The 27,894-nt window shown below is 45.2% G+C and overlaps 1 protein-coding gene across 2 annotated transcripts in view; it reads right to left on the bottom strand.

The window, feature by feature from the left end:
* The window catches only part of CPT1A (carnitine palmitoyltransferase 1A), a 104,073-nt gene that overhangs the window by 70,167 nt on the left and 6,012 nt on the right, over positions 1-27,894 (bottom strand). The gene's annotated exons all lie outside the window — the stretch shown is intronic.

The following is a 27,894-nucleotide window of genomic DNA, read 5'->3' as shown; positions in this document are numbered from 1 at the left end:
AGTCAAACCTAAAAGCCCATTTTACCACCACCCACAATGCAATGCAGGTACTTCAGTAACCTACTGAATGGCACTTGCAATCCTGGATGTGGTCTTAGCTCTGGTCATAAGTGTGAAAATTTGTTAGATTTACAAAACTCAGATTTCTTCAGATTTGGTTTTGCTTAGCAATGGCCTACTGTGAATGAGCCAAGGAAGAAAAACAGGCGAACATAAGCTGAACGCTCGATGGCGGGCTGGGGGTCCATCTGACCCTTCTGCCCTGGAGAACCAGGGCGGTCAGTCCGAATCCCAGCACCGCATGATCCATCTTCATCCGAAGAAACGACTAAAAACTAAAAGCTGACAAAATAAACAGCTAGTAAAGCAAGAAAAAACTGACATTTTTAAAGAAAATCAAATAAAAGATTAGATAGGCTGAGACTGTAGCCCCAGCACGGGGAAGCCTGACTACTCCTGAAGCTAGGCAGAATGAAAACTGAGTTGGGAGTGGTCACTGCAGGGGGGTATTGACCAGTGGGACAGCCCCCATGGGTGTGTATATGCAAATGCCTTTGTTCTTTTGACTAAGTCTTTATGCCTAGCTACTCCTGCGGAGCGGAAGTCAATACCCAACAGTTATTACTTAGAGGTGACGGCGACTGTCGGAGGACGTAAGAGAAACAGGCGCCGCTGAGTGTAGCATAAAAGTTTAATACATGAAATGATATAGCAACTCACATGGGAATTAGCTTGTGTCCATATTCCTAAGTCGCTTCCTGTATTGGTATGTCCGCATGCCGACTGACCCGCAGCCAGGAGATGACAATGCAGGAAGGACTGTGAGGGAGCTGGATCGTGTAGAGGCTGCGGTGAACCGTAAGCTTACCGGAAGTGACGTAACGCTTATCGGAGCAAGCGTACTGGGCTCCTTCCTCAGACGTCTAAGCTAATTTCCATGTGAGTTGCTATATCAATTCATGTATTAAACTTTTATGCTACACTCAGCGGCGCCTGTTTTTCTTCCTTGTTTGCCAGTGGGATTTCTGTCTTTTGCCTACCAGAGCTGCCCTGAATCACATCAGCACCTGTAGAGCTTAGTCTCCAGCAGTCCCTGATAGTCTCAACTTATCATCTGTTGCTGCACTGGGGTCCTTTCCCCTTGGCACAAGCGCCCAACACCCCTCCTGCCTTGTACTGCCTGCTCTTTGTTCTAACTCCCTGACTGTTGGACTACAACATTCAGTACTTCCATGAGCCTAGTACTTAGGTTCAAGAACAGAATTCAGGACCTCGAACTTCAAAAGAGAGTCTGGTACCTAGATTCGGGAACAGATTTAAGTAATGCAAACTACAAGAGACAGACCGACTATAGATAAGCCCAGTACCTAGATTCAGGAGGAGAATTCAGGACTTTGAACTTCAACAGACAGACTATCTATGAGCTTGGTACCTAGATTCAGGTTAAAATGAAAAAATTTAAACTTTAAGCGACACACCATCTATGAGCCTGCTACGTAGATCCAGGAGCAGAGTTCAGGACCGTGAACTTTATAACATAGATCAGTAGTTAGTATGTACTATACCATGTCATTGTACACCAAAGCTAAAATGTTTGTGTTGGGCAACCACAAACCTTTATTTTTATCTATGCTAAGCAATGTGACGTTTCAATATTCATCTGCATTTGTTACCATTACATTTTTCTCTATGTGCACACATGCTGTATTTTAGCTAAATCTTTATATAGGAAAATAAAAATTTTAATTGTGACAATGGAATTATCTTACACGCACACAATGTTCTCAAATAAGATTAAGGAACCTACTGAACTTGCCAACTTATAATAGGCTTAAGGTATAATAATGATGCCTAAGCCTTTAAGCATTTTTATAGCATTCCTAAAACACTTATGGGAGCCTTCTCAATTTTACTTGATGTAGCCAGTGTTCCTAATGGGGTTGATTTACTAAAGGAAAATACACTGCGCACTCTGCAAGTACAGTAGCTACAGAGCTCTGCTCACTTGCATCATCCAATCATGAGCAAGCAAAAAATTTTTTTTTTTATTTTCCTTGCATGTGATTGGGTATTCTTTGGAAAGTGAAGCTTCATCTCATTTACTAAACTGTGGAGAACCTACACTTGCAAAGTACACAGTATATTTTCTTTTCGTAAATCAACCCCAATGTATAGCATTTTGCAGATGCAGAAGGCACTAGAAGCACTTGGTGGGAGACTTTCAGTGTCCTGTCACTGCCATTGTTAAAAGTGTGCGTAAACTCCCCCAGCAGCCTACCTACTGTTGATTGCATGGAGGGAGTTAATTTCTTTCAGTTTTGACCAGTTGATGCTGCCAGTAATGGACCTCCTGTGCTGACAGAGCTTGTGTATCTGCAGCAGCATTGTGGACACCCTCTAGTGCATGGGTGTCCAACCTTTTGGCTTCTCTGGGCCACATTGAGTGTAGAGAAATTTTCTCGGGCCGCATATAAAATATATAATATAGTTAAGTGATAAAACACCGCCGCGCCCTTCCCGCACTGCCGCGCCCCCCCCCCTTCCGAGGTGGCCTCTGCCTACAGTTAGTTGGAAGCCACTGTGGCCATGCCCCTGACCTGCCTTCCTTCGTCCCCAGCAAAAAAAAAAAAATTGTCAGGGGGCAGTGGGCCGCATTGCCTGCGGTTCCGGGCCGCAGGTTGGACATGGCTGCTCTAGAGCATGCATACTGCTGGTTGACTGTGTGCTGGTACATGTGTGAAACCAACCTCTTGCACAGCTTCTAGCTTCTGTTTCACCCACCCATGCATGTTTAAAGCAGAAGGTGAGGAACAGAGCAGGAGAACAAGGTCAATGAGCAAGAAACAAAGAAAAAGGGGGGTATGATTGAAAGAAATGTAGTTTTCCTCTTCAGTACAGTAGGTATTAGGGCAAACTTGGGGGATGTATTTGGGTTGTATTACCTTATGGGTCAAAAACTGATACCTCCTATAAATACCCCTGCAGTAATTATAAAAATGAGTCCTTACTTACTTTAGGCTATAGGACTGGCCTTCTCCAGCAGCCCCCAACCAAAAGCCAACCCATGACAACCCGAAAATCTAAAATCATGTGACCGCACCTGTCCTCAGGCCCCTTAGCCATAGTAAGTAAATGGACAATAGAACAGATACCAAGCTGTGAAGTTGCCCCAGTCCTTACAGTGATCATAACTGGTAAGATACCACGTCTTGTCAAGCTGCAATGTACCAACAAGCTGGCAAAAAAGATTGTTGGCTTTTAGATATGAGCTTCAGCTTGTTCACCATTGGATTGCAGTGGTTTCCGTCAACATGCAGAATGATGTTCCAGAAAAAGCAAATGGAAATATAAAAAATTGTTTTGGAGACCTAATTGGCTGAACAAGCCTCAGCTTGTTCACCATTGGATTGCAGTGGTTTCCGTCAACATGCAGAACGATGTTCCAGAAAAAGCAAGTGGAAATATATAAAAAAACTATATTTGAGACCTAATTGGCTGTTGGGACGTATAGTACTACAACATAGCTCTTTACCTTACTATATAAATGCGTTTTTATCAAAATCCCTAAAAGTGGTAAATACAAGTTAAATTCTTCATTCCCTGTTTACACTGGCTAAACATAAAAAGTACAACTTCAAATTTAGCATGTAATAAAACAAAGTTTCCCTGAGAAATGTCTGAGGCATAATCCAAATATAGTCCTACGAACAGCATAAGCAGCAAAGAACAACAGTGTAACTGGAATATTTTGGAAACATAGACAGAAAAATGTGTATCTAGACTCGAGGGAAAAGCCAAAATTGTATGGCAAACTATTTCCGTAATTCTGAACTCCAAACATAATCCACAGTAAAATGTGTATATGTAAAATGTTTTACCTGCCATAGGATTTCTACATATGTTCAGCCAATTATGTGATCCAGATACTATTGCCAGACAGCACAGCCAGGTCCTGGGCCTGTCTGCATTTACGGTACACATAACAGCCTATTCAATGACCCACCAAGCCTCTCTATGAACATTGCAGCACAATAGGGAGCTCATCCCTTTGTATAAGTGTGCCTGTGCAATACGCAGCTGCAATACACTTGTGTTACTTGTCAAATGATATTTAATTCTATTCAGCCAGTATAGTGATTCCGGCATTCCTGGCAGACAGCATCACGATATCCTACACCTCCCCCCTAGGAACTGCATAGCCTGGTCAGGAACAAAAAATCTGTTGGGGAGATATTCTCTCATTTCCTCTGCCTGTTGGCAGCAGCTATCAGAAAAGGAAATGAGGGGACATCTTCGAGATGTAGACGTAGAGAACAGTAAAATCTTGGCTCATTCTATACAAAACTCCAGACTTGAGTTCTACTATAAAAAGGCACTGTCAAGGAAAAGTGACAGTGCCTGTATAAAGACCCCCTCCAACCAACCCACCCCCCCACCCATGTTGTATTGTACTCCTTAAGCCCTTTTCACACCCGCGGACCAATCGGGCCTGTCAGTTTTTCAGGCGGACCCAAGTCGACCATCCATTGCTCTTTATGCAATTGCTCCTTCATTGCCCCCTCCCCCCTACAACCGTTCTGATTCTGTCTGCTAAAAACAGATAGATGTCAGTTTTTCAGGTGGACCTGAGTGGACCATCCATTGCTCCCTATACAATTGCTCCTCATTGCTCCCCCCCAACAACCGATCTGATCCTGTCCGCTAAAAACAGATGGATGGGGATTTGTTCCTCATCTATCTGGTGGCGGATGGCATTAGATGACAGTTGGATGGAAACGGACAGGCGGTCTGTCTCCATCTGACCATCCATAGAGGAAAGGGGGCTCTGTCCATTCCGCTCTGCATAAGAAGCTACTCATTCAGTCCCTTAGGTGAATCGTGTGGCACATGGGACTGCTGAACAGGCCTTCTGTTGGACAGGTCGCAAAGGCTCCCAGGATGGCTTCTGCTGTTCTCTCTCTGTCTCCTTCCTTCTGCCCAGGGGCAGAGCCCCCCAGAACAGGGGTCCCCTCCAGGCAGCTGGACCCTGGACTTTGCTCCCACATGGCCAGGCTCCAGAATATTTATGGCCTCTCTCTCCACCTTCTGGCCTGTCCTCATCCAGGGATTGGAGGAGACTCCATAAATATTGAGACCTCATCTCTGCTCCTCTGCCCTCTAAGTTCTAGAACCCTTCAGCATTTTCAGAAGCCAGGGGGAGACACCAGGGAATTAACTCTAAACAAATTAACCCTGGCTCCTCCGCTTAGAGAAGACCCCAACTAAATTTTCCTACTGTACACAGAAGGTGCTATAGGAGTGGCCTGGTGCATATTTGGGCACCAGTCTATGAACAGGCTAGTGCTGTGTCTTCTTGCCACCTTAGGCTTAGTGCTATAAATATTATAATAATGCAGGAAAATGCAAAGACTCAACACTCAAAGCCCATATTGATCGCAGGGTTAGGTTTTCTTTTCAGCCGGACGCTGGAACATTGTCAGGTATTTCCTACTGACTTAATGCAACAAGCACATCTGTTTTCCTTACATAAGATACAGCCAAAAATCTGAATCACTGTAACTGGAGCTGTCACTTGGCACAGACAGTGGCTTCAATAATCGACGGGGAACGTTTTGAGAATGTCGGAATTCTATGTACAATAGAATATAAACTACTTTAGTTATTTAGTTTATTTACAGATGAGGCCTAAACAATTCTGAAGTGCTTTATGAAGTAAAGAGGTTCACCTCAGACCCTACTACAGTGGAGTTTTTAATCTAATGTCCTTATCACTGTCAAACACATGTACAGTATATACACACACACACACACTAACTTCCAGTCAATATGTTTCCTGATTTTGAAAGGAAGCTCACAAATAACAAGGAGGACATGCAAAGTCAATGCAGGTAAAGTTTCACATAGGGATTATAACTAGTGATCGACCGATATCGTTTTTTTATTGCCGATACCGATATTTTGGTCATCGCATATCGGTATCGGCCAATATTTTCGTACATTAAAAGATTTTTTTTCTTTTTTTTTTTTTACAGGTACTCTTGTGGAGGGATCTGGGGTTCTGGATTTTTACATGGAGACCCGATCAGTGCCGAATGCGGCTTTGATCGGGTCTTCTCTTCGGCGTCCGTGCAGGCAGGTTGGCGGGGTCTCCCAGTGGGACGGGAGACCCGGGCGAGCCGCAGAAGGTGGCGGGAGGGGGACATCCCCTCCCGCTCCTTGCAATGACAGCCAACTGTCGTCAGCCTTGTAATGACAGATCGGTTGTCATTACAAGACAGCAAACCATCGGCTATGGACGCCGGTACCGGGGTGATGCCTCTAGCTGCCGGCATCACTCCGGTACAAGCACTTTCCTGAAATATCGGCAATATCGGTAACCTCAGGAGCCGATTCCGATATATCGGGGAAAGGGCATATCGGCCCTCGATATATCGGTTTGCCGATAATTAGTCAATCCCAAATTAAAACCAAACTGCTAGACCCCAGAGTTAACCTCCAAGAACCAATCAGATTTAGAGAAGCATCTGAGCATCATCTGCACTAGGAAAAACATACTAAAGGATGACACAGGCTGCGATAAAAACCTGCCAGGGTTTCTAGCCCTTCCCTTTCAAAAACCAAATTTGACTTTTATATAGTTTAAAGTGGGGGGCCAGCAACCTGTAGATCGCGGACAGGTGACTGGTAGATCATGGTCTGGGCTTGCTGACCCGCCATCCTAGAGCATCAAACAGAGTGCAATGCAAAGGGACTACTTGTAAAGTTAGAGCTGTAGTAGGGAGCAAGAGCCGCATTAGGCCCCTTTCACACACTGCAAGTTGCAAGACAAGTCGTACTCCATGATTTTCAATGAGTACCACTAAAATCTGTGCAACCTCAAGTTGCAACGACTTGAAAGTAGTCCCTGCACTAATTTGGTCCAACTTTAATGCGTTTTGAGGTCAATCGACCTCAAGATTTCACAGGCATTGCTTCAAGTCCAGTCAAAATCCCCGCAAAATCACGTCAAAATGGCGGCAAAAAAATTGCGGCAAAATCATAGGACTTTTAGGTCTTACAAGTGTGAAAGGAGCCTAAGCTAATGCCTCCTGTGTAGTGCTGGCTCCTGTCCATTGCGGAGTGATACCAACTGCACTTCACCTCTTACCCAGGCTAGCGGTCTCCAGAGTGGTGCCAGTAGCAGGAAAGAAGAGATCTTCAGGTCAATGTGAAGCAATGCACTGGGCATAATATAATAGTATAGGGCTGCTTTCACACTGATGTGCTATGGTTTACCCACACCGTGGGTGCAGTGCAGTGTACCTGCAGCTTAGCTGTGCTCAGTCATAGTTTTCTATTATATCCTACAGGTTTGGTGAACTACCTGAATTAAACCCATGATTGACGTGCAATGCATGCGATTGTGAGACGGTAGTACGGCAGTTAGAGGTTTAAATCAGCTGCGAGGAGGCGACACTGGGCCCGGTGATCTTTGTATTCTCCCATGTTGTTTAGGTAGATCTCCACCTCTTTAAGGTTGCCTGCCCCTGGTCTGAAGGCATCAGGGAAGAGAGTTACTCCATTTGCTGTTTGGGTTGTGCTAAGGGTAGCCAGAGGCATATAGAGCTTGGCAAGTGAGCTACTATTTATGGGCCATTGTGTGAGCTACTATTTATTGGCCATTGTGTGAGCTACTATTTATGGGCCATTGTGTGACGACCTGCATCTAAGATCATCCCCCATAAAATTGAACATTAAGGCAGTAATTTTCAGACAATTTAAACCACTTTTCATCCTCCGGTAATTGTAAATTTATTGAAAGTGATTGCCAGAAATGAATCAATCTACCATCCATGAGTTCAATTGACCACAAGAATTTGGGAATACTGAGGTTAAAATAAAAAATAATGGTTCCAATAAAGAGGAACAATTGCAACTGAATACCAATGGAATAAAAAAAAAAAAAAAAAGCAGCAATGTCTTGATATTTCCACTACGTTCAGTTGGGCTATTTCGGATTACATCCATGTGTGATCAATCAAAACAATTTTATGCCTTGTATTCTTATCATCCCAAAAGAATTCCACATGAGATGCAGAAAATCTGTCGTTCTTTATCCATTATGTCTTGGATTGCTTTGTGGTTTTGACAAAAAAATGTTCAGCTTCTATAACTAGGGTCGGATTTACAGAGTATTTAAAAATTTGGCTATATAATCCGTTAAGCTTAGACTTCACCAAAAACAAACACGGGCTGCTCTGAGCCTATGGCTCTTCGCCCCAGTATGAAAACATCAGTGTCCTTACCATGAAAACCACAAAGCACTGTGACAAGCGGCCCAGCCATAGCAGTCATCAGCAATGAACTTCATGGCACTGTAGATCATTTTCAGTATACATTCCCCTTGTGGTACTTCATACCACAAGACACAAAAACAATACTTCATTCCGCGATGTGTATTTAACCTCCCTGGCGGTATGATTATTTCAGATTTTAGGTCCTGAAAGTGGTACCATTATTTTGCATGTAATTCTTAAGGACGAGCAGCCCAAACCAACTATTTACATATGATTTTCTTTTACTGTGCGTTCTTCTTTATAACATCTCGGGTATGATAAAGTTTGAAACACAAAATCATAAATTATAATATAATAAATAAGTTAAAGTATATATATATATATGTATATATACATATACATACACACACACACAAACATATATACTATATATACAAACGTACATATATATATATATATTTATATATATATATATATATATATATATATGTATTACAGTAAAACTGCAGGCAAGGGCACTGGGGGGCAAACTAAGGTCAATTTATTTTATTTAGTAATGTATTCCAATAGGATTACAATATATCAGTGTATTTGTGTGTTTCACTTGCCGGCGGTTACACCCCCCCCCCCCCCCTGCGACGCTCACAGCATCAGGCGGAAGATCTGGCCGCCGTAAACTGCCGAATTACATTGCGGGATCCTGGGGACAAGGTAAGTAACCTCTTCCAGGATCCAGCGATTTCTCCCTGGCGGTACCCCGAATGTGGCTCGGGGGTTACCGCTAATGGCACTGAAATTCCACCCTTAGCCACACTCAGGAATACCGCCAGGGAGGTTAACCAAACCTAATAAACTTAATAAGTATGCCTTCTAAGGAATGTGGAAGAGTAAAACATACAGGCTGTAGCGAAACTACCAGGGTCTCAAAGGTCACATTTGCGACTGGGCTCTGGCATTCCGCCACCACGGGGAGGGGGGCGCTATGTGGTCTATGCTTGGTTCATACTGCTCTGACCCTAAAGTCATACAACTTGCTTGTAATTTCCTTGCAATTTTTGTGATTTAACATTGAAGTCTATGGCACTTAAATCTTACCAAAGTCACAGAAAAGTAGTGCAGGGACCTTATTTTTTTGTCACTGCAACTTGAGTCGCATTGATTAAGAAGGCACTCATTGAAATGAATGTCTTTTGATTTGTCGTGCAACCTTATGTGTCCTGGACCAGGGCTCATAAAGGCCCCTAGGATGGGAGTAAAGGGCCCGGGTTTGAAGGGAAGGGCCCCCGGGACCAATGGAAAGGGCCTCTTGGTCAGGGGGGCCCTTCTTGCACTGGGGCCTTGAAGGTTCTAGTTATGCCTCTGCATACAGGTACTTATAACATCTCAAACAGACCACAGAACTTTCCTTGACAATGCCTTAATCTTCTCCCCTGATGGAACAACGGCACGTGGTGGGGGACACAGGCCTCAGACACTCCCAGAAGTGCTGAATGCCAAAGACACTGATGGAAACTGCAATGTTAGGCCTCTTTCCCACGGTCCGCCTCCGTAGGCGGATCCGTGTTGCTCAGCGGGGATCGATCCGCGATCCCCGCTGAGCCGGCGGATGACAGCTCCGTCTCCGCTTGCAGAGCGGAGAGGGAGGTGTCTCAGCCCCCGCTGCCCTCTATGGGGGATCGGATGAGAGTGGACCGCCTGTCTGCTCTCATCCGATCCGATCCGATTACTGAACGGATGGAAAAATAGGGTTGCCATCCGTCCAGATTTCACGAACAGGATCGGATACGGATGGCAGCGGGTGTCAGCGGAGATGTCTCCGCTGACACCCGCTGCCCCATAGAGCTGCATGGAGGATCCGATCTGATCCGCCTAAAAAACTGACAGGCGGATCTGATTGGATCGCCCGTGTGAAAGAGCCCCTAGGTGTAGGAGACAGGGGCTGCTGGAAAGCAGAGTACAATATCTCTTCTATTAAAGGGCATGTTTCATCTCTGTTTTTGGTTAACCCGACAGAGTGGTTTTGAAAAAAAAAAACACAAACTAGAATGCATTTCTGATAATGGGAAATACAATTTTCAGTGCAACAGTAATTTTATGCATGCAAACAATATTATGAGCATAATCTATTCTGATGGAGAGCACAGTCTAACGACCTCCCTGCGGCAATATATGTGCTGCAGTTCACTGCAGATTTCATCCCTTGGCCAGAGTCTGTGCTTGTAGGCACGATTTTTTTTCTTTAATGTGCTAAATATAGCAAATGGAATTTCTGAGTGTTCGGAGATTGCATATAGTGCGTTTTGAGAAGCACTCATGCTTTGTGAGTCTAACAAGAAGGGAAAAGATTCCATTGAAAATACAGGTAGGTAATTTTTTTTTTTTTTAGCCCCTAGTGTTCAAAACGCGTTAGCCACCGTAAAGCACAAAAGAGAATCAATTGCCAATGGGCAATAAAGATCAGTAATCAACCATGAGCCAAATGCTGAATCCAACTGAGCCATGCATGCCACAACTAACGCCAACCACCCAATTGTGTACTGAGCCTAGTAAAGGGTTCTTGGCAAAGACTAGAATTACCAACCAAATGTCATGTTTAACCCTAGGTTCACATCTATGCGTCTGCGGTTGATGCATTTTTCCAGGCACGTTTTGTGGTGTGTTTTGCATTTTTAAACCCGCATTTTTTATGTATTTTTGCATGCAGTTTTCATGCGTTTTTTTCTCTTTAACAAACTGTGACTACCTGGTTGTTAAGGAGTGGGCCGGCGCATCCTTAAGAACCCATGAGTCATCAACTGTCAGCGGGGTTCCCTGCTGACAGCTAAATGTGAAAAAAGGAATTGCAGGCAATTATAATAAAAAATAAATAAAATATCAGGAAAAAAACGGGTTGGGGTTCCCCAACCCAATCCATACCAAGTTTTGTTTTTAAAAATGGCGTGGGGTCCCCCCCAATCCATACCAGACCCTTATCCAAGCATGCAGCCTGGCATTTCAGGAAAGAGAGAGGACGAGTGAGTGGCATGCACAGGACGATTACGTCACAAGGGATGGTGCCACCAGGTGATGTCTCTGGGTGGCCTCGTCCCTTAGCTATTTAAGAACTGTTGACAGCCAATAACTCATTAGTTGTTAAGGACGCGGCGCCACTGCACTCTGTCCAAAACTAAAGAAAAGTTTTGCCCTTAGTTATACTTTACTTTCTTTTTGCACTATAAACAAAAAAAGAGCGACAATTCTGAAAAAAAATATATTTTTTTTTTTCACATTCTGCTATATAACATTCCCAAAAAAAAAAAAAATTCAAAATCTAAATTTTTTAACATTTTAGGCCAATTTGTTTTCTGCTACATATTTTCGGTAAAAAAAATAAATAAAATCGCAATAAGCGTATTTCGATTGGTTTGCGCAAAAGTTATTGCGTCTACTAACTACGGGAAAGATTTATGTAATTTTTTATTGTTTTTTTATTTTTATACTAGTAATGGCGGCGATCTGCGATTTTTAGTGGGACTGCGACATTGCGGCGGACAGATCTGACCCCTGACATTTTTGACACTTTTGGGGGGACCAGTGACATTACTACAGTAATCAGTGCTAAAAATATGCATTGTTACTGTAATAATGACACTGGCAGGGAAGGGTGGGTGATCATGGGGTTAAATGTAAGCCTAGGGGAGTGTTTTCTAACTGTATGGGGGATGGGCTTTTGAAATGATCAGAGAGACCTGTGATACTATATAGAAGGATCACAGGCGCTCTGTGATCATTCTTGAGAGAAGAACGGCCAGCTGTGTTTACAACAGCTGCCCGTCCTTCTCTTTCAGCACGGGGTGATAGCGGGTGCTCGGCGGCAATCTGACCCCTAGCTGCAGGTGCGCAACCGATGTAGAGCTACATCGGTTCGCGCAGGAGGGCCAGCCTGCCTCAGCAAATCTATGGCGGGCGGTCCTTAAGTGGTTAAAACATAAAATAACGAAACCAACGTTCGCTGCAATATTCCACTTAATTTCAGGGATTTCCCCTGTAGTACTTGTTTCTGCAGCTAGATGTCCTCAATCTAATGGTTGGGATCATTCAACCCACTTCCACTGAGCCAGCTCATCCTAGACAAGCGCCACCTTTTGACTGAAAAGTGAAAGGAGAAGCAGCCCAGTAAGGAGCTCATCTCTTTGTCACTCAGCTTTTCCTCCTATCCGCATGCTCCTTGTCAACACATGAACTGATGAACACATGGCTTTTTTTACTGCTTCTTCCCCTCACACCCCAGCCCTGCTGTATAGGGACTGCTAAGGGCTAATACTAGGTCAAATTCAGGTACTTCTGCTTATGCTGCGTGTATTTAATAGATACAGTACATTTAATGATGTAACAGTGATTACAGAGCTACATTACTTTGTGTCTTTTACATCTGCCTAGAAGCTTAAAGTGGAGTTCCACCCTCAAAATTAACTTTTACCCGTCTGCTTGCTCTAAATTACCTGAAAAACAATTGGATAATTAATTTTTTTTTTTTATTCACTTACCTTGTTTTTAAAGAAAATATACTTACCTTACTTCCTCCTCCTCCCTCAGCGGACACGGCCACCGACATCACTTCCTGCTTGCATTGACTCCTGGGAGATGAGCGACGTTGATCCCAGGAATCAATGCGCCTGCACCGGCCCTTCTCGTCACTTCCGGTGCAGGCGCGGCATTCCCTGCTGAACAGCTTCCCTGTGCAGGGAAGACGCTTCTGCACCGGAAGTGAAGAGCAGGGCCGGTGCAGGGTATTTTGGGACTCCGACGTCACCAAAGAGGACACCGAAGAGAACGCTCCGGCTTCAGCTGCCCACACCTGAGATGGCAGCGCTGGACAAGACATTTTCAAGGTTAGTATTTCTTCTAAAAGGTAAGTGAAACAGGGGACAGTTCAGAGGCTATTGTTGCTTAAATGCACTAGCCCTGACTGTCCCCGGGGTATTTTTTATGTAAAAAAAAATTTCTGGGTGGAACTCCGCTTTAAGCCCACCTTCACACCAGTGCGGCTTTAAAATCAATCAAAGCTGCACATCAGTGTGATTTGCACTGCCAAATTCATTGCTTGGGACGTCATACAACAGAAGTCTATGCACTACACTACACACCTGAGCCCGGTCCCGATCCAGCAATGTGTATGTGAGCAAAGGCTCTCCTGGGTCTCTTCCTCCCCATTAGCTGAGACATAGCAGTGGAAGCCATTGGCTCCCACTGCTGTCAATTACAGCCAGTGAGGAGGGAGCAGGGGGGAGGGACTGAGTGCCAACAGAGCAAGCAGCTTGCTATGGGGCATTCCGCAAGGGGGGAGGAGCAGTGCTGTATCTTGTCTTAGGCCGACAAGGCCCAGGGTGACACTTTGCAGGGGGGCAGCAAAAAAGCTTCACCCTGCATGAAAAAAAAAAAAAGCCGCCTCCTGCACGAAAAGGGTCCCTGCCGGCTTGTGCTACACTTTTTGTAAAGTGCCAGTTTTATGGGGCGAACTGGGCCGGAGGCAAATCAGTCTAGTAGCCTTAGGCCCTGTTCACACCTGAGCGTTTTTCAGCTCGTAAAACGCTCATCTCTCAAGTCTCAAAACGCCCAACAAGCAAAATCCTATTCATTTCAATGGCCCCTGTTCACGTCTGAGCGATTTGTTGCCTGAAGCAAAATGCCTGAAGTTTAAAAAAGTATATGAGCTTCTTGTTTGGCAGATTACAAGCGTTTTTGTTAGATGTCAATGCCTGTCTCTAAACGCCTGACAAAACGCCTGAAAAAAATGCCTGAAAAAACGCCTGAAAATGATACACTCGGGTGTGAACGGAGCCTCGATGTTAAACTGTATAAGCAGAAGACAATGCGTGGAAATGACTGTTTTAGATACAGACGCACAGGCATCAGGTGTGCGCACTTTACGAGAAGCACTTGAAATAAACTGACACACACCAGAGAGTACTTGCAAAATATTTGTAGTACTAAAAAGGTGCTTACTCTAATGTGTTGGATAAACATCCGAGACCTTTGCCTGCAGCTAAATAGATCCTTACTCATCACCTTGTAATACAGTTCACATGATTCATGTAATAACAGTATTAGGGCTAACTCACAACAGTGCATTGATCTGTGTTTTAGCGCACCTGTAAAATGCAGGTCGATGCATAGAAACATAAAAAACTATTGTTTTTTTTAATGTGTCATGATCGCACTACAATGCTGCACTGACCTGCGTTGCGTTAAAATGCAACCTGTATATCGCATGATCCCCGGGCTGCGGAAGCCTAGAACAGGCAGGATGACGTGCATGATATCCAGCCTGCCCAAGCTGGCCGCCTGCAGTAAATGTGGTTGTCTTCTCCCGGTAGAGGCAGGCAGGGGAACTCATCCCCGCTGGGAGAAGACCGTGATTATCGCCAGTTGCTATAGTAGCTGCTAGTGATAATCGCAAGAGAATCCAGGCAGGCTGGTTATACCCAGGTTGATCGATCGTTCAACTTTATACATTCAGCCTGCCCATTAATGGTTTGAATCTCGGCCAGTTCCTGCTGAACAACTTGAGATTCGAAGCATGAGTGGCCTGCCTAATAGTAGCAATAAAATATGTCTTTTTACAGGCCATGAAAAGGTTAATAATGGAACTACACCTGCTTTTAAGTGCCAGTTCACACATATACGATGCGGGAATCCTGCGAATCCCCTACGGGTTCCCACATCGCACTCGACTCGCAGGCAATTCACACTGCCATATGCGAATCGCTGGGGATGTCAACACAAAGCTAACGACACCCACAGATCAGTTCTCATATCGCAGTGTGAATCGGATCGCATGGGTGTTCTGATTCTGGTGCGGACCAAAAAAGGGTCCTGTGCGATTTTGGTCCGAATGCGATGCGAATTTAGTCATACAATCTGAATGGCTGAATTTGCAATGCACAGACATCGCATGTGATTTGCATAGCAGTGTGGTGCGAATAACACATGCGATGTTTGACATCGCATTATGTGTGAACCAGCACTATAACGGCATTTTATTGTGGAAGGAAGTCTAGTACTAATAAATATCATTGTATGCTCACTACCCTTAATGGGGATTGTTCTTTCTGTTCCTTTGATGATAATGGCCAAGAACCGACATGGGGCAGAGTACAGGGTCACACCCAGCATGCTTTGTGCTACGCTTCATTAATATAATGGTAACTAAAAGGAATGAAAAGAACAGACAGATAAGAAGAAGAACTCACACTAATAGACTCGGTCTGTCATTAAAGCTTGTTACAGGAACTATCTCATATTAGTGACATTATGTATCCTTATCTGATAACATGGGCAGCAAATTCATTTTTATAGCATGAACAAACTACAGTCTGTTCTTCTTACAGGAAGCTGCCATAAAAATTCCAAACAACACTAAAACTACTTCAAGACCAGGCCTATTTCTGACATTTGTTGTTTACAAATTAAAATCAGTATTTTTTGCTAGAAAATTACTTAGAACCCCCCAAACATTATATCCATTTTTTAGCAGAGACCCTGGAGAAAAAAATGGTGGTCGTTGCAGTATTTTATGTCACACTGTATTTCCTTAGCGGTCTTTCAAAATGCAATTTGTTTGGAAAAAAAAACACTTCAATGAATTTAAAAAAAATTAAACAGTAGAGTGAGCCCCCGTTCACACTGGGGCGACCTGGTCGCCTGACAGGTCGCCGTAGGTCGCCTGCCATACAGAAGCTATGGACCCGTTCTAATAGGAGCGACACAAGTCGCTCCGACTTAGAAAAAGGGTCCGGAGCTTCTTTGGGGCGACCCGGAGCGACCTGCATAGACTTCAATGTTATGAAGTCCGTGCCGGCCGCTCCGAGGTCGTGGGGGGCGAGCAGCGCGCCGCGACCTGTGAGGTCGCCCGGCGAAGTAGCGTCGCCCCAGTGTGAACGGGGGCTTAGCCCAATGTTTTTGTATAATGTGAAAGATGATGTTACGCCGAGTAAATAAATACCAATATGTTACGCCGAGTAAATAAATACCAATATGTCATGCTTTAATATTGTGCACGCTCGTGGAATGTCAACAAACGACGGTACTTAAAAATGTCCATAGGCGACGCTTTAAAGAGGTTGTAAACCCTCTTGTATAACTTTTACCTATAGGTAAGCCTATATTAAGGCTTACCTATAGGTGCTATAAAATAAAAAGCACCTATAAATAAAAAGCACCTATAAAATAAATAGGTGCTATAAACTGCCGATGACGTCATCGGCGCAGGCGCTCTGAGGGAAAGGCCACCCGTGCCGTTCCTTCAGAGCTCAGTGCCGTGAACGGCGGCTCCCGCGCGCATGCGCGGGAGTGATGTAATCGCGCCTCCGGCCAATCAGATGGCCGGAGGACGCGAACCCGGAAGCGGGACGGCAGGACATGTCGCCGTCCTGTCGCTGAGGTGGCGGCACGGCGGGGGCTTCGTTTTAAGGTAAATACTACATAATGAGCTAGTATGCGATGCATACTAGCTCATTATGCCTTTCTCTTTACAGGGCTTTTTTTTTCTCGGTTTTTTTTTTTGACTTTACTTCCTCTTTAAAAAATGTTAACGATTACCTGTTTAGTTACAGAGGAGGTCTTGTACTGGAATTATTGCTCTCGCTCTAAGATCGTGGCAATATCTCATATGTGTGATCTGAATACTGTTTACAATTGCGGGTACGACTAATGTATGCATTTTCTTTGGCGCGCGAGCACGCTGTCCCTTTAAAGCGGAGTTCCGGCCACAAAATCGATCATCCGCTTGCTTTTAGTCACCCGAAAAGGAAATGGATAGTTACAATTTTTTTTTTGTTTTACTTACCTTGTTATAGTAGAAAAATATACTCAACTTTCTTCCACTTCCTCCCTCGGGGCCGCGGCCCGCGCCGTCACTTCCGGTTTGCAATGATTCCTGGGACTGAACGTCATCGCTCCCAGGAATCAATGCGACGGCATCGGCCCCGCTCGTCACTTCCGGTGCGACGCCGCATTCTCTGATAAACAGCTTCTGGGCATGCCCAGAAGCTGTGGAGGAATGCGGTGCCACACCGGAAGTGACGAGCGGGGCCGGTGCAGTGCATCGTGGGACCGAAGAGGTCGGAAGAGGACGCAGAAGAGGATCGTGCTGGCTTTAGCTGCCCACGTCCGAGATGGCAACGCTGGAGAAGAAATTTTAAAGGTGAGTATTTCTTCTTGCAGGTAAGTGCGACCCGGGACAATACAGAGGCTATCCATTATGGAATGTACTAGCCCTGACTGTCCCGGGGGTATTTTTATTGAAAATTTTTTTTCATGGCCGGAACTCAGCTTTAAATAAAAGATAATAATTCTGATCACTTTTATTGCTGTAAACATCCCTTGTGACAGTAATAGGCATTGACAGGTACTCTTTATGGAGGGATCGGGGGTCTAATAGACCCCAGACTTCTCTTCTGCACTTAAAAGTATTCAAATGCCAAGATCTGCATTTTCAAATGCTGGCCTTTTTGAAAATCGGTGCCGTTGGCTGCGGAGTAAACCGGAAGTGATGTTGTGAATTCGCTTTCAGGTTTCTACACCGGAGACCCGATCAAAGCCTAATCTACCTTTTTTGGGGACTCCAGCCAGCCGGCTGATATGCCCGCTGGTGGCTCGGGTCTCCCGATTGGGCAGGAGACCCAGGCGGAGTGGCACAATGCGGCAGAAGGGGGGGCGACTTCTCCTGTTCCTTGTAATAACAGCTGAGCGGCTGCTTAGCCACATCGGTTATTACTACTTGAAAGCCGACCGTGGGCTCTAAAAAAACGGTACAGGGATCACTTCAGTACATCCACTTCAGCAAAATGATGTATGTGATTTTGCAGGAAGTGGCTAAACAGAACTAAAGCTAACCACATGCAAAGTTTTTTTCTGCTAGCTTGCGGGCTGGCCAGATTTACATCTCAGGAGCCTATAGACAGAATTCTAATTACCACAAAAGTTCAAAAAAAAAAAACACACTAAGGTGTATTTTAGGGCAAACAAACATAATAAACGACCCACATTTTTGGTGAAATATAAAAGACGAGGTTGCACCAAGTAAATGGATACCCAACATGTCCAACCTTAAATTTGTGTGCACCTGTGAAATGGTGACATACTTCAGTACCCTGTATTTTCTATAGGGGGCCCTTCTAAAGCCTCCTATAGGTCATCAGTTTAGTGTTACAGAGAAGATCTTGTGCTAGAATTATTGCTCTTACGTTCATGGCAATATAGAACAGGTGTATCGCAATCAACGTTTTCACGTGTAGGCACCCTGATGCCTGCGTTTAGGTTTGTACGTGAGTATATGTGGGGGGCCTCAAAATTTTTTTTTTTTCTCACACGTGAAGCAAGGTCCATAAAGACATGGATGAGCGAGTTTGGGGTGGAGGAACTTGACTGCCCTGACCTCAACCCAATAGAACATCTTTGGGATGAATTAGAGTGGAGACTGCAAGCCAGGCCTTCTTGCCCAACATCAGTGCCTGACCTCACAAATGCGCTTCTGGAAGAATGGTCAGACATTCCCATAGACACACTTTTAAACAAAAAGACATGGAGGCCCCACCTCGCAACTTTCAGGACTTAAAGGATCTTCTACTAACTACTCTGCGGTGCCAAATACCACAGCATACCTTCAGAGGCCTAGTGACATCCATGCTGCACTGGGTGTAAAGGCAGGCGTCCCAATACTTTTGACACAACAGTGTAAGTGTGATTAGGCCCCTAGCATAGCCCTAAATCTAAGCAGCTGTAGGTCTGTGACTGAGTACAGAAACAATCAGGGGGTACTCCACGTAAAAAAGTGTTGACATTTTCCTGATCAAGACTAAGGCCCCTTTCACACGGGCTTTCCGATCCGGTCCGCCTGTCAGTTTTTCAGGCGGACCTGATCGGATGCTCCATGTATCTCTATGGAGCAGCGGATGTCACCGGTGACATCACTGATGACATCTCCGCTGACACCCGCTGCTATCTGATCCAAACCTGTCCGTGAAATCCGGACAGAAGTAAACCCTATTTTCCATCCGTCTGGAGGATCGGATCAGATGAAAATGAACAGGCGGTCCGTTTTCATCCGATCTTCCATAGAGGAGAGCAGGGATCTGACAGGTCCGTCTCTGCAAAGTAAGCGGAGGCAGACCATCTCCGCTGACACCCGCTGCTATCCGATACAAACCTGTTCGTGAAATCCAGATGGATGGAAACCCTATTTTCCATCCGTCTGGAGGATCGGATCGGATGAAAATGGACGGGCGGTCTGTTATCATCCGATCTCCCATAGAGGAGAGCGGGGATCTGACAGGTCTGTCTCTGCACAGTGAGCGGAGAGGGACCTGTCATCCGCCTGCTCAGCGGGGATCGGCGGATTGCATCCCCGCTGAGCAAAACGGAGTCCGCCGGTCAGAAAGCCCCTAAAATAATTATTTTGAGAACTTTCACACAGGCTTTCTGCCCGGCGGACTCCGTTTTGCTCAGCGGGGATTGATACGACGATCCCCCCTGAGCAGGTGGATGACAGGTCCATCCCTGCTCTCTGTGCAGAGACAGACCTGTCAGATCCTTGCTCTCCTCTATGGGAGATCGGATGAAAATGGACCTATCCGATCCGAACCTCCAGACAGATATAAAATAGGGTTTCCATCCGTCTGGATTTCATGGACAGGATCAGATTGGATAGCAGCGGGTGTCACCGCTGCTCCATAGGGCTGCATGGAGCATCCGATCCAGTCCACCTGAAAAAACTGACAGGCGGACCGGATCGGAAAGCCCGTGTGAATGGGGCCTTTTTAACTGAGAAGTAGCAGGCAGACAATCTTAATTGGTAATAATGATTGATTGCTCAGTGCTGGAATATCTGTACTGATTAGTGTTTATAATCAAAATGCCAAGTACTTAGAATTCCTAGAAAAAGCAAGTGTAATAAAGATGACAACATGGGAGGGGTGGGGGTAATAACCCAGATAAAGGCAAAGTTCATACAGATATGATTCACAATCTTTTTTTCTCAAGAAGTTATTAGAAAATGAAAGAAAATAGCTGACTGGCTACAACACCTTGATTTTTAGATCTTGGTAGCATGCCACACTGAGCTGAGAGCCACGGGTGCTGTGTACCGCAACCCATAGAAAGCAATAGCTGTACGCAGGCAGAAGGTGGTACTTGATCGTGTGTACAAAGGCAGTCTGTGTCCAGGGTCATAGGTCCGTATGCATGCGCAGCATTGCACAAGTACTGGTGCATACCATGTACAGCCATTGCTCTCTATGGGTGGCTGTAAGCAGCATCAGTGGCTCTCAGGTAGGGAAATACACCCATATTTTACAGCCACAGACACCCCTATGTATGAGCCCTTAGCCCTGGTTCACATCAGTGCGATGACAGACATTACATGGGATTCGGAGCGCACTGCTCTAAAAATCACATGCGATGTCTGTGCGATGCAAATTCAGCCATACAGATTGTATGGCTGAACTCGCATTGGATTCATACACAACACGCACAGGAATGGTTTGAAGAACACAACAAGTTTGAGGTGTTGACTTGGCCTCCAAGTTCTCCAGATCTCAATCCAATTGAGCATCTGCATGTTGTGCTGGAAAAACAAGCCCAATCCATGGAGACCCCACCTTGCAACTTGCAGGACTTAACCACTTAAGCCCCGGAAGATTTTACCCCCTTCCTGACCGATTTTTTTTACTGCGTGACTTTAACGGACAATTGCGCGGTCATGCGACGCTGTACCTAAACAAATTTTACGTCCTTTTTTTTCCTACAAACAGAGCTTTCTTTTGGTGGTATTTGATCACCTGTGTGATTTTTTGATCATGCGCTATAAACAAAAAAAGAGGGTCAATTTTGCAAAAATAGCAATATTTTTCACTTTTTTTATATGAAATTCCCCCAAAAAAATGTAAAAATCAAAATTTTTTAACATTTTCGGCCAATTTGTTTTATGCTACATATGTTTGGTAAAAAAAAAAAAGAAAAATCGCAAAAAGCGTATTTTGATTGGTTTGCGCAAATGTTATTGCGTTTACTAACAAAGGGAAAGATTTTTGTCATTTTTGTTGTTTTTTTTTTTAACGCGTAATGGCGGCGATCTGCAATTTTTTTTGCGGTACTGCGACATTGCGCGGACAGATCGGACCCTTGACTGACATTTTTGACACTTTTGGGGTTACCAGTGACATTTCTACAGTAATCAGTGCTATACATATACATTGTTACTGTAAAATTACACTGGCAGTGAAGGGGTTAACTTTTTTTTGAGAGGGAGGGGTTGTGTGTGTCCCTAGGGGCGTGATTCTAACTGTGATTGGCTGTGGCTTGAGGTGTAGGAACAGTGATCAACGGTCCTACATAGTAGAACCGTATGATCACTATTTCTACACAGGGGAGAATGACAGGCGGCTTGTTTACATTAGCCGCCTGCCTTTCTCCCTCTGCACCGATGATCGCCGAGTGACCAGCGGACATCGGGTCCGCCGGTCACACGCGCGGGGGGGTCTGTGACTGCGCGGGGGCGCGCGCTCGCTCCCTAGACCCTTACAGGCTAGCGACGTAGTACTACGTCGCTCTGCCTGTGAGGGGCTGACCGCCGCAGTAAATAGTCGCTATTTACTGCGGCGGTCGGCAAGCGGGTAAAGGATCTGCTACTGACTACTCTGCTGTGCCAGATACCACAGCAAACCTTCAGAGGTCTAGTAACATCCATGCTGCAATGGGTCAGTGCTGTTTTGGTGGAAAAAGGGGGACCTACATAATATTAGGTGGGTCATCACAATGTTATGGCTGATCAGTGTACATTTATAGTTTTTTTTACTCAACTCTGCCCTTTTAATGGCTGCTACATTTTTTTATTTTTTTTACTTACCGCAATCAAGGATGCAGTAAATGCTCTGTGTGGTCCCTGTGATGTCATCGTAGTGATGTCATAACAGGAGCTAAAGCACTCTTCTCGCCATCGGATTCCTCATGGAAGAAGGCGTCCCTTTCACAGGTTTTGTCTGTGATTTGGACATTTCTGCACCATCAATCACAATGCCTGGGAAGGAGATAGGTGGGACCAGCACTGACTGGCAATGTTCTCAAAAGTCACAACAGCTGATAACCCCCCCCTCTGCCTGCATAATGGCACAGCGCTCAACAGGATGACAAGGCTGTAGTGATTTTCCTGGAGGGAAATTGCCGTTGTCACTCTGTTAACCACTTGCCGCACGCCGCTCTACGCCGGCGGTCAGCCCCTCACAGGCAAAGTGACGTAGGGCTACGTCACTAGCTTGTGAGGGTCTAGGGAGCGAGCACGCGCCGCCGGAGGCGCGCTCCCGCTCCCGCGTGGTCACGGACCCCCCCCGCGCATGTGACCGGCGGACCGGATGTCCGCCGGCCACTCTGCGATCGGCGGGGGAGAGGGAGAAAGTCAGGCAGCTTGTGTAAACAAGCTGCCTGTCATTCTCCCCTCTGTATGAGAGCTGATCATATGGATCTACTATGTAGATCCGTTGATCACTCTGCATACAGCTGAAGCCACAGCCAATCACAGTAAGAATCACGCCCCTAGGGACACACACAGCCCCTCCCTCTCAAATAAAGTTAACCCCTTCACTATCAGTGTATTTTTACAGTAACAGTGCATATATATATAGCACTGATTACTGTAGAAATGTCACTGGTAACCCCAAAAGTGTCAAAAATGTCAGTCAAGGGTCCGATCTGTCCGCTGCAATGTCGCAGTACCGCAAAAAAAATCGCAGATCGCCGCCATTACGCGTTAAAAAAAAAAAACAACAAAAATGCCAAAAATCTTTCCCTTAGTCAGTAAACGCAATAACTTTTGCGCAAACCAATCAAAATACGCTTTTTGCGATTTTTTTTACTAAACATAGGTAGCATAAAACAAATTGGCCGAAAATGTTAAAAAATTTTGATTTTTACATTTTTTTGGGGGGGAATTTCATATAAAAAAAAGGGAAAAATATTGCTATTTTTGCAAAATTGACGCTCTTTTTTTGTTTATAGCGCGTGATCAAAAAATCGCACAGGTGATCAAATACCGCCAAAAGAAAGCTCTGTTTGTGGGAAAAAAAGGACGCCAAATTCGTTTAGGTACAGCGTCGCACGACCGCGCAATTGTCCGTCAAAGTCACGCAGTGCCGAATCGCAAAATACCCCCTGGTCGTTTAGCAGCCAAATCCTCCGGGGCTTAAGTGGTTAAAGGAAGTGCCAGGAGCAGTCAGGATCCCGAGTAGGGTTGCCACCTCATCCCTTTAAAACCGAGCACATATTAATTACACAGGTTCTGCGGCAGATTAAGGTGTAATTAAACTCACTTGGTGATATATCTTCATTAAATTGGCCTCAGAACCTGTGTTTGGGTTTAAGTGCTGGTTCACACAATAGCTATGTCAGATATCGCATATGAATTGCACCGCACAGCTATGCAAATCACATGGGATGCGATTTCAGCCATACAGATTGCATGGCTGAATTTGCATCGCATTTGGACCAAAGTCGTTCTGGACCCTTATTTTGGTCCGCACCAGAATCGGATCATTTAAACCCCCTAGAATGTAAACACCCATTACCAAGTAGTACCCAAATAAAGTGTCCCCTAGCTGTTAAACTGGAAATGTATACAAGTAGAAATACAATATTAGGGCCCCTTTTACACCTGTGCGACTTGTCCTGTGACTTGGCAAGTCATACCCCATGATTTTCAATGAGTACCATTCATATCTGGTCCAAATTTGATGCAACTTGAGGTCCACAGACCTCAAGATTACACAGGCATTGCTCCAGGTCGTGCAAGTGTGAAAGGGGCCTAACTGTGTTGCATAGGCTTATTTTGCCAGGTCAATAAATGTTGCATTGCATGAGCCCAAGCATTCATTACCAATGTGCCCTCAAAGTGCGTCCATGGTATAAAAACATTTTTTTCAAAGCGCTGCAAGGTAATGTTTCAGTTGCATGTATTGCAGTGCATTGTGGGTTATAGGCTTTTGTTGTGTGCATGCATATATGCACATTGGGAATCCCATTACAAAAAAATTGGAACGCAATCCACATACAGCATGATACAAGAAATGGTCAGAGACTACAGACATGATACAAGAGATGATCAGAGACTAAAGACATGATACAAGAAATGATCAGAGACTACAGACATGATACAAGAGATGATCAGAGACTACAGACATGATACAAGAGATGATCAGAGACTACAGACATGATACAAGACCTGATCAGAGACTGCAGACATGATACAAGACCTGATCAGAGACTGCAGACATGATACAAGAGATGATCAGAGACTACAGACATGATACAAGAGATGATCAGAGACTACAGACATGATACAAGAGATGATCAGAGACTACAGACATGATACAAGAGATGATCAGAGACTACAGACATGATACAAGAGATGATCAGAGACTACAGACATGATACAAGAGATGATCAGAGACTACAGACATGATACAAGAAATGGTCAGAGACTACACAGACATGATACAATAGATGATCAGAGACTACAGACATGATACAATAGATGATCAGAGACTACAGACATGATACAAGAGATGATAAGAGACTACAGACATGATACAAGAGATGGTCAGAGACTGCAGACATGATACAAGAGATGATCAGAGACTGCAGACATGATACAAGAGATGATCAGAGACTGCAGACATGATACAAGAGATGATCAGAGGCTGCAGACATGATACAAGAGAAGACCAGAGACTGCAGACATGATATAAGACATGATCAGAGACTGCAGACATGATACAAGACATGATCAGAGACTGCAGACATGATACAAGAGATGGTCAGAGACTGCAGACATGATACAAGAGATGACCAGAGACTGCAGACATGATACGAGAGAAGACCAGAGACTGCAGACATGATACGAGAGAAGACCAGAGACTGCAGACATGATACAAGAGATGGTCAGAGACTGCAGACATGATACAAGAGATGACCAGAGGCTGCAGACATGATACAAGAGAAGACCAGAGACTGCAGACATGATACAAGAGATGATCAGAGACTGTGGAAATAATACAAGAGATGACCAGAGACTGCAGACATAATTCAAGTCTTGCAGGGTAGGGTGAATGAAAGAATTTTGCACAATTCCCCAAATAACACAGATAGTGCAGACAGGGGAATCCCTCCTGCTGAGCTATTATCTGCTCCTGGTGGGGGCAGGGGAAGCCGTTCCTGCTGGGAGAAGACAGTGATTATCACTGATGGCTATAGCAGCCACTAGCAATAATTGTAGAAGAATATGGCAGGCTGGTTGTACCCAAGCTGATTGATCGATCAACTTGGTATATTCAGCCTGCCTATTAACAGTTCGAAATTTGTATGGCTAGCCTAAGATGATCAGAAACTGTACACATGATACAAGGGATGGTCAGAGACTACAGACATGATACAGGAGATGGCCAGGGACTGCAGACATGATAGAAGAGTCTGTCAGTGACTGTCGACATGATAGAAGAGACTGTCAGGGACTGTCGACATGATAGAAGAGATGGTCAGGGACTGCAGACATGATAGAAGAGATGGTCAGGGACTGCAGACATGATAGAAGAGATGGTCAGGGACTGCAGACAAGATACAGGAGATGGTCAGGGACTGCAGACAACATACAGGAGATGGTCAGGGACTGCAGACAAGATACAGGTGATGGTCAGGGACTGCAGACAAGATACAGGAGATTAGGGACTGCAGACATGACACAGGAGATGGTCAAGGACTGCAGACATGGCATGATACAGGAGATGGTCAAGGACTGCAGACATGGCATGATACAGGAGATGGTCAGGGACTGCAGACATGATACACTAGATGGTCAGGGACTGCAGACATGATACACAAGATGGTCAGGGACTGCAGACATGATAGAAGAGATGGTTAGGGACTGCAGACATGATAGAAGAGATGGTCAGGGACTGCAGACAAGATACAGGAGATGGTCAGGGACTACAGACAAGATACAGGAGATGGTCAGGGACTGCAGACAAGATACAGGAGATGGTCAGGGACTGCAGACAAGATACAGGAGATGGTCAGGGACTGCAGACAAGATACAGGAGATTAGGGACTGCAGACATGACACAGGAGATGGTCAAGGACTGCAGACATGGCATGATACAGGAGATGGTCAGGGACTGCAGACATGATACACTAGATGGTCAGGGACTTCAGACATGATACACAAGATGGTCAGGGACTGCAGACATGATAGAAGAGATGGTTAGGGACTGCAGACATGATAGAAGAGATGGTCAGGGACTGCAGACATGATACAAGAGAAGGTCGGGGACTGCAGACATGATACAAGAGATGGTCAGGGACTGCAAACATGATACAAGAGATGGTCAGGGACTGCAGACATGATACAAGAGATGGTCAGGGACTGCAGACATGATACAAGAGATGGTCAGGGACTGCAGACATGATACAAGAGATGGTCAGGACTGCAGACACGATACAAGAGATGGTCAGGACTGCAGACACGATACACGAGATGGTCAGGGACTGCAGACATGATACAAGAGTTGGTCAGGGACTGCAGTTATGATACACGAGATGGTCAGGGACTGCAGACATGATACAAGAGTTGGTCAGGGACTGCAGTTATGATACACGAGATGGTCAGGGACTGCAGACAAGATACACAAGACTGTACAGTACAAGACTTTGAACATGCTATAGGAACTATTGGAGACTGGGAACATGCTTGAAGGAACAATCAGGTAACTCCAGTTTAGAGCAACTTGTGCTTTGCACTAAAGTCACTCCACACAAAGCTGATACTTCCGGTTTTTGGAGAATGCCTTTGTGTTTTAATACAGACATCCCTACCTGCAAAAACTCATTTCAGGGAGGTGGCACACGCCGCCGCCGCAAGGTTCTCAGTCATGACAGCTGAGCTCGCCTATGACATTGCAGTCCTCAGCCCTGCCAGGATATCGCCCTGCGCACGCGGGTGTCCGTGAGTTCAGGGCAAAATGCAGGAGACTTGAGATGTCTGTTTAATACAGCCTTTACTCAGTGACTCGGATTGTTCTTCCAACTACTACCCACCTGCCCTGGTTGTTGTAAGGTAGACTCCCCCTGTCTGTTAGGTGTGGAAGCATGAAAAGCAAGGTGGGAACACACTAATGTCCAGATACAGGAGCTAAAAATGGGAGATCTAATACTGGCTTGGGGATGCCAACTGTTTGCATTCGGGGGCTGATCATTCACAGGTCATTGCTGCATGTCTGATTACTTGTGAACAGCTGCAGACCCTGTCCACCTCTCATTGCTTTGTATGGGGCTTCCTACCCACAGCTGCTTGTGGAAACCCCACTGAGTCTGCAACTAAAATGCATGTGTGATTGAGGCCTAAGCATCATCTGGACACATACACACCAGATGATTGGCTGCAGCCAGAACAACCAGCCCTGGACAGGCTATTCCCATGTAACCACTTGTATTGGCACTTTTCCACTGCAAGTACCGGCTAGTACCGGCTCGGCCCTGCTTGGCCCGGTTTGCTTTTCCACTGCGGTACCGCATGGTATAGTGTCGGAACGGTTCGGTA

This window comes from Pelophylax lessonae (genome assembly GCF_965119305.1).
Source record: "Pelophylax lessonae genome assembly, chromosome: 10".
NCBI classification, from domain to species: domain Eukaryota; kingdom Metazoa; phylum Chordata; class Amphibia; order Anura; family Ranidae; genus Pelophylax; species Pelophylax lessonae.
Note: the sequence above shows the minus strand (reverse complement) of the source record. Positions and strands in the feature narration are given on the sequence as shown.